The sequence below is a fragment of the Carassius auratus genome, unplaced genomic scaffold (assembly GCF_003368295.1).
Source record: "Carassius auratus strain Wakin unplaced genomic scaffold, ASM336829v1 scaf_tig00020497, whole genome shotgun sequence".
Lineage (NCBI taxonomy): Eukaryota > Metazoa > Chordata > Actinopteri > Cypriniformes > Cyprinidae > Carassius > Carassius auratus.
In genome coordinates, this window is record NW_020525033.1 from 49,138 (window position 1) to 55,945 (window position 6,808).

Here is a 6,808-nt window from a genome sequence, read left to right on the forward strand (position 1 = left end):
ACTTTAAATGTGTCGGCCGCCCTTTGCTATGCTCCGCCATTTTGTGTCAGTCGAATGCTAATAATGGGCGCTCGCGCATTGCACTTTATTTATGCTAAGAATAAACTCCGTCATCACTTGAAATATCAAAATAAACGTTTTTTAGTAAACCAGACGAGCTTTTAGTTGATGTTTGTGTGGCGCCGTTACTGTACAGTCTAGGGTTTTGATGCAATTTTGATTTATGATGAACGGCAGATCATGAACGTTATTACAATATTGCCTGTTGTATAAGGATGGCAACGGGCTTGAATAAAGATTATTTGTTTTTGAAAACTAACTGATCGTGGATATGTGCGCTTAACTTGTCATCGCAGGTATCCGCGCGCATTTAAATCAAAGACTTCAAGAGATTCTTTTAAAACAGGGAAAAGCTGAACTTGTTTGTCTAACTTTACTTTTAATTGTTTTCCTTTATTAACAACCACCAAAGTAGCTTAAGTGTGTCATTGAGAGTCTGTTTACATATCTAGCCCACATAAATGTGCATTATACGTGTGTAGAAATACATATTTTGGTCCTCGTTGAAGTGCGTGGTGCAGTCAGTGCTGTCAGAAGCGTCGCCCTCTGGAGGAGGTGGGTGGAACTGCAAGCGCCGCGCAGCTATTTCGGAAACTAGAGTTGCGGGCGTTGTATCAGTCGCAGTCAAAACACGGGTTTCAAGGCGAAATCGTCATATTTTAATAATGAAAACGGTCAGTTTTATTTTTGTTTACTAAAACAACGCGTGCTGATCTGCATATTTAAAACCCACCCCCAACTCTTTTGCCAGATGGAAGTGATTATGATTAGGCCTGTGAAGATCACTGAGCATGTTTACATGCACACCAGTAAGCTGATAACTTACAAATATCCGCTTACTAAAACATAACCAGTTTCCCCGTTTACATGCACATCAGTAACCTGACAACGCAAGCTACGTTTACATGACTTCATTAATAAATCGGGTTATTCCCTGTAGCACTTGGCGTCAAAGTATAATCATTTGCGTTTCTGATTCCGAGTAGCCTAACTTGGAATATTCCATACATTTTGTCGGTTGTAATGTTAAAGCGTGCAACACGTCAGCGGGAAACTACAGCATATTATCCTCAGAGTTTTGAATGAACCACTTTTGAAAACACATTATTAACATTTTTTTGGGTCATAAAAGGCTAAACGTTTGGTCCAACTAGATGCGCTTAAATCTGCACTAATGATGAGTCCTGTCACGTATCACATGCGCACTTCAATAAGCCGACAGAAAGCATGTTAATGCGTTTACATGCTGCGTGAAATCGGAGTATGGGGCTGAAAAAATGCCTGTGTCGACCGGTTTATGCTTAAGCCGTTATGACTTCACTCGATAAAAGAAACGGGTTTACGGGTTACTTCGGCTCATTAAGCATAATCGGGTTAAGATCGTAAACGCGCTCGCTACAATCAGAGTACAGTGATTAGTTTTTAACAAATCGGTTTTCTTATTTATTAGAAAGCTATAGACGTTAAGAATTTGTATCTCAAATAATATTTTTTCCCGAAGCTTTCTATGCCACTCAGTACATTATTATTATTTTTTTGGTCTCAATAAGCAAGTTTATGCATCACAGCAGTGGTTCTCAACAAGGGCTTCAGCAAAGTCCTCAAGACTTAAAATAATTTAGAACAAGACAAAACAAGCATTAAAATGAACTGAAACAGCTATTTTTTTTTAAAGAAGAAGATCCATGATTCCCACAGACACTAACTGAAATTAATGCCATTGGTATTTTTATAAGGGTAGTTATACATTTTAGTAGTTATACCAAGCTCTAAAATATCAAGCAAAAATCAATTAATACATATTCATAGTAAGGTAAAATTTAGGATGCTTACTTCAGTCACCTGTCCATGTTGCAACTCTTTATTTTTCTTTTTTGACCTCCATTTCACAGGTAAAGATGGCAGAGACATCTACGACTGACGGTCCTGCCGCAGGAGCTGATTTTGACATGATGAGCGCTCTTGACTGGAAGGACGGCATAGCCACCTTGCCAGGAAGTGACATTCGGGTACAAATATATAGTGATGAGTGGGAAACATTTGTCTGTTAGGAATGTAGAATGATAAATTCCAATATCTGGTCTATTTGTAGTTTCGGATGACTGAATTTGGCACCCTGGAGATCGTCCACAGAGGTGGAGCCCAAAGTTAAAGAGGCGGAGCTTACAGGCCCACAGCCTCAAACAACAGGCACCAACGACATTCATTCCCCTGAGCAGAACAAAACTTCAAATCAGACTGCAAAGCCCCAGTCAAATACAGAGCATCAGACAAGTCCTGTGGGTGAGTACCAGTAACTCGCACATTGTCCTACCAATTAGAGAAATTATTTGCTCTTATTTGTTTCTGAGAACTCCATTTCTCTTTTTTTTTTTTTTTAGTTTCAACCGGACCCCCACAGGCAGACAGGGGTCAACAACACCAGGAGCCCCAGCGCTGTGGGAAGCCCCAGTGTGAGTACAGTGCCCAATGCAATTGTTCCCATGTCTGAGGCGACTGCAAACTGCAGGTCATGTGGTCACTCTGGTTCACGTGAATCCTTTCTCCAAGGCAAATTTTGCAGCGCTCCTTGTGTACAGCCCTCCAGTGGCAGGTACATGTTTTTGACATTCACTGAGCTGTACCAGCTGCACTGTCTGTGGTGTATTTAAGTCTCTGTGTGTATATGTGCAGGTCAACCCCAGCTGAGGCTGTCGAAGGAGAAACGTTTAGGTAAACGTGTGAGAAAGAAGAAGAAGATGTTTATGGAATCTGGAGATGAGGAGGAGGACAACATAGAGGAGGAAGAAGTAATGGAAACACACCTACCTCACACAAAAGAGAGCAACTCAATATTTACTGAAGTGTACTAAAGTGGAATGTGCTCATTGTTTTAAATTTTTTTTCAGGAGAAGGTTAATCCTCAAAGGGGAGACGAGCAGCTAAAGTTGCTAGACTAGGTTGGTAAATTTCTTTTTATTTTACACACACACCACACACACCTTTTTTTCTCTGTATTAGTGAGGGTATTGCATTGACTTCCATTGACTTTATATCAGCTGAATTTCTAATCCCTAACCCATCCCCTATCCTTCACAGAAACGTGCAGGACACTACATTTAAATAAAAAACATTCTGTCCAATTTACAAATCTTTTTAACCAGTGAGGACTAGTAATGCAGTGTCCTCACTAGTGGGTTGTCCTATTATTTCACTTTGGCCCTAACAAGTATAGTTAAACAAGTACACACACAAAATGGTTGGTAAGCCAATATTAGGGATTCTGACTAAAGAGGTTAGATTTTTAAATATATTTAATTAAATATATTGGAAATTAATCAAGTTAATCTTTAAAACGTTCACTTATTTAACAACACTGTTAAGAGTAACCTTTAGAAATCTCAAAATTGAATATCTGTACTGTACATTATAATGTTATGATGCCTTAATTCAGCTATAGCATTTAAATAACTGATTTTAGTCTTTTTATTTCACTTAGACAAAATGTTAAATAATTGTAATATTGCCCATATGGGTCATAATATGAAATAATGATTGGCTTATAAGTGTTGGCCCAATTACATTTATATTTTAATATTGCTGCATCTCAATCTTGGATCGGTTTTGTCTTGAGTATTTTCACTCAGTTTCAGCTTGTCTAGTATCCCATATATTTATGAATTATAATGCTTGTTTTTTTCAATGTATAATAATTTGGTTGCTTTTCTAAAGCCATTTGAATGACAGCTTTATGATGCTTTTTCATAGTAACAGCACCTCTGGTTAAGAAGAAAACCTGGAGTTGGTCAGCTTATCTGGAAGAGGAGAGAACTATTGCCGCTCCCTTGAAACTTTTAAGGAGGTGAGACACACAGCATATATAGCTTGTGTTTCTGTTCACATTCAATTTAACAAATAATTAGGATTCTGAGGTTTGATGTCAATCTGCCCTTGTCATTAGAAAAGTGTTACTTGAATGAAATCTAATCTTTTTGTGTTTGTGTGTGTGTTGGCAATACAGCACCAGTCATTTCCTCAAAGCAGGAATGGATTTAAAGTTGGCATGAATTAGAGGGACTGGACCCCTGTCACCCAGCTCTCTTCTGCGTTCTGACTGTGGCAGAGGTAACCAGAACTAAAATTTTACTGTAATGTTACTTGACGTGATTTTTTAGTGCACAAAACTAAATATGTTTTTTAGTTGTACATATAGTAAAATTTGTTATATTGATTTATTTGTCTTCTGTTTCAGGTGCAAGGCTACAGGATTCGGCTTCACTTTGGATGGTTACCCGGAATGCTATGACTTCTGGGTAAATGCAGACTCATGGGATGTTGAAGCCGCCAGGCTGGTGTGAGAAAACCCAGCCTTAAGCTGTTGCTGCCAAAAGGTGCTTAATGTACTAATAAAGATTGTACTGCAAATGAATCTGTTGTCAAAGATACAACATGCAAAATAGCTCTTGTGCAGAACTCCATTTTTGGTTTTTGTAACATTATAGATGTGCTTTATAGGTGTTTCTTTATGTTTTGAAACTACTTAAACTCTGAATGGTGTGATTACAAAATGTCCTACTAGTATTTATTCTGAAATTGAATATATTGTAATGGAAACGCTTATTATTTTATAAATAATAAATACCAAAAACATAATTAAATAAATTTATTAAAATAAGTTGAAAATCTAATTAATAAATATAAATATATTATAAAATTATAATTTATTTATTTGTTCAGAAATGTGGTTGCATAGTTTCATGTGGATTTATAATCTCAGCCTCAGACATCACGCCCAGGAGTGTCGAAGTCGTCATCGAGATTGGTTTGAATTCTACAGGATTTCTGGTAGACACCGTGTCACGTTCTTTAATGTTCTGCCTGGAAACAAAGATACTGTGGCGCCTAAACCCACTCACGAAGAAGAAAGCCTAGTGCTTACAGCTGTGATGACCAGCACTTATCAGGATCAACTAAATGCTGGATTTTGAAGTTTGTGGCATAGAATCTTTAAAAAATGTCAGAGAGTTTTACTCACCAGTCTGTTATTGTGGCGACATTTCCATGCCCTGAAACGTGACGATGAATGAAACAAACTGATTGGTTGATTGACTTGTCAGTCAAATGGCCTTATGGTCATGAATTCCAGACCTTTAGCCTTCAGTCTGAAGGTCTGGCTACACGAGACTTATGGTTTAATAACATTTGGAATGGACAAAACTGAAGTGTTTTTTTTTTTTTTTTTGGACACTGTTAAGGGCCATTCATCCAGAATTTTTTTTTTTGGCTTTGAGCACAACAGTCAAACATGCAATCTAGTGTGTGTTTACAGGGATAAAGGATGGAAAAGTTGTACAGTGGAATGGAAAAAACATGTTCTGATTGAATGGATACATTTTCAGAGTCGTTGCATATGCTATTAGAATATTCAATAAAAAAAAAATGTATTGCATATGCTGTTCTTGTAATATTTGCATGTTTGCTTACAGGCTGCAGGAGATGGAGAGTTTAACTGGAACACATATGTAAAGAATTGTAGGGGTCAACTGGCCCCCAAACATCTCTTCAAGAGTCTTAATACAGTATGTCATTTCATATGCACAAAAACAACAGAATATATATATATATATATATATCTGAGATGTCTCAGTGTTCCTGGAGATCATGTTGTCTTCTATAACCATGTGTCCTTTGGCCTTATTTAGTCGGTCACACCGTCAGGTTTCCGTGCAGGGATGAAGCTGGAAGCCGTTGACAGAAAGAACCCATCACTCATCTGCGTTGCAACCATTGCTGCTGCTGTCGACAACCGCTCCTCGTTCACTTTGACAACTGGGATGATTCGTATGATTATTGGTAAGTCAGTGAGCAGAATTCTGGGCAAATGAGTGTCCTCATGATTATGTGAGGTTTTAATGCATTTTTGTTGGTTTCTCAGGTGTGATGCCAGCAGTCCATTACATTCATCCAGGTAGGGTTTCTGTGAGGAGGCGGAGCTAACACTTACTTACACCTGCAGGTGAGACTCTATTCATGCAATATGATGTAATCATTTACATTACTTTTACATTATTAATTGAGTTCTACTTTTTGTGTGTGAGAAATGTAGTAATGCTATAAATATTGAAATGTTGTTTCCAAAATTAAATGAGCTTTTGATTTTGACATTGTACTAAAGTTTTTTTTTATTGTTGTTGTTTTTGTACTTTAAACAAACTAATGAGCATGGTAATGTGGTCGGAAGGTTTTTTTAAACTCTGTTTATTTTTTTGTGTCTTAGATTATAAGCCCCCCAAGGTTTTTACTTGGGAAAAGTACCTTTGAGGAAACTGGAGCCCAGGCTGCACCAGCAAGAGCCTTTAAACAGGTTGAGGTTCTGATTCACCCCACTGAACCATGGGAGTGTCGGTTAAATCATTTAGAACTGGTAAAATACTAATTTTATATGTCTATTATTTAATGTGACACAAAATTGCAGGAGTCAGTGTTTCTATAATCCCTATATGTGTTTATAGTGGAAGGACTATTATTATGAATGTGTGCCGCTTAGTTTATGTGAGTTCCGCTATTCCGGTTTCACTTTCACTTTCAATAGCCGATTGCGGCCGCCATTTTTCATCAGTTGTTAATGTGCATGATTGAATAAAGAACACATTTTAACACTTTGTTGCCATAACTTGTACAATATCCAGTTCTAATTAGAGAATGTTGTGTTCATCTGCTTGGAACCCTAAAATACTTCAGATAAAAGAGTTGAACAGTGCCCTGTCTC

The 6,808-nt window shown here is 37.6% G+C and overlaps 1 pseudogene; it reads left to right on the plus strand.

The window, feature by feature from the left end:
- Window positions 1-752: 752 nt before the first annotated feature.
- On the plus strand, window positions 753-6,007 carry LOC113076496 (lethal(3)malignant brain tumor-like protein 3; annotated as a pseudogene).
- The last annotated feature ends 801 nt before the right edge of the window (window positions 6,008-6,808 follow it).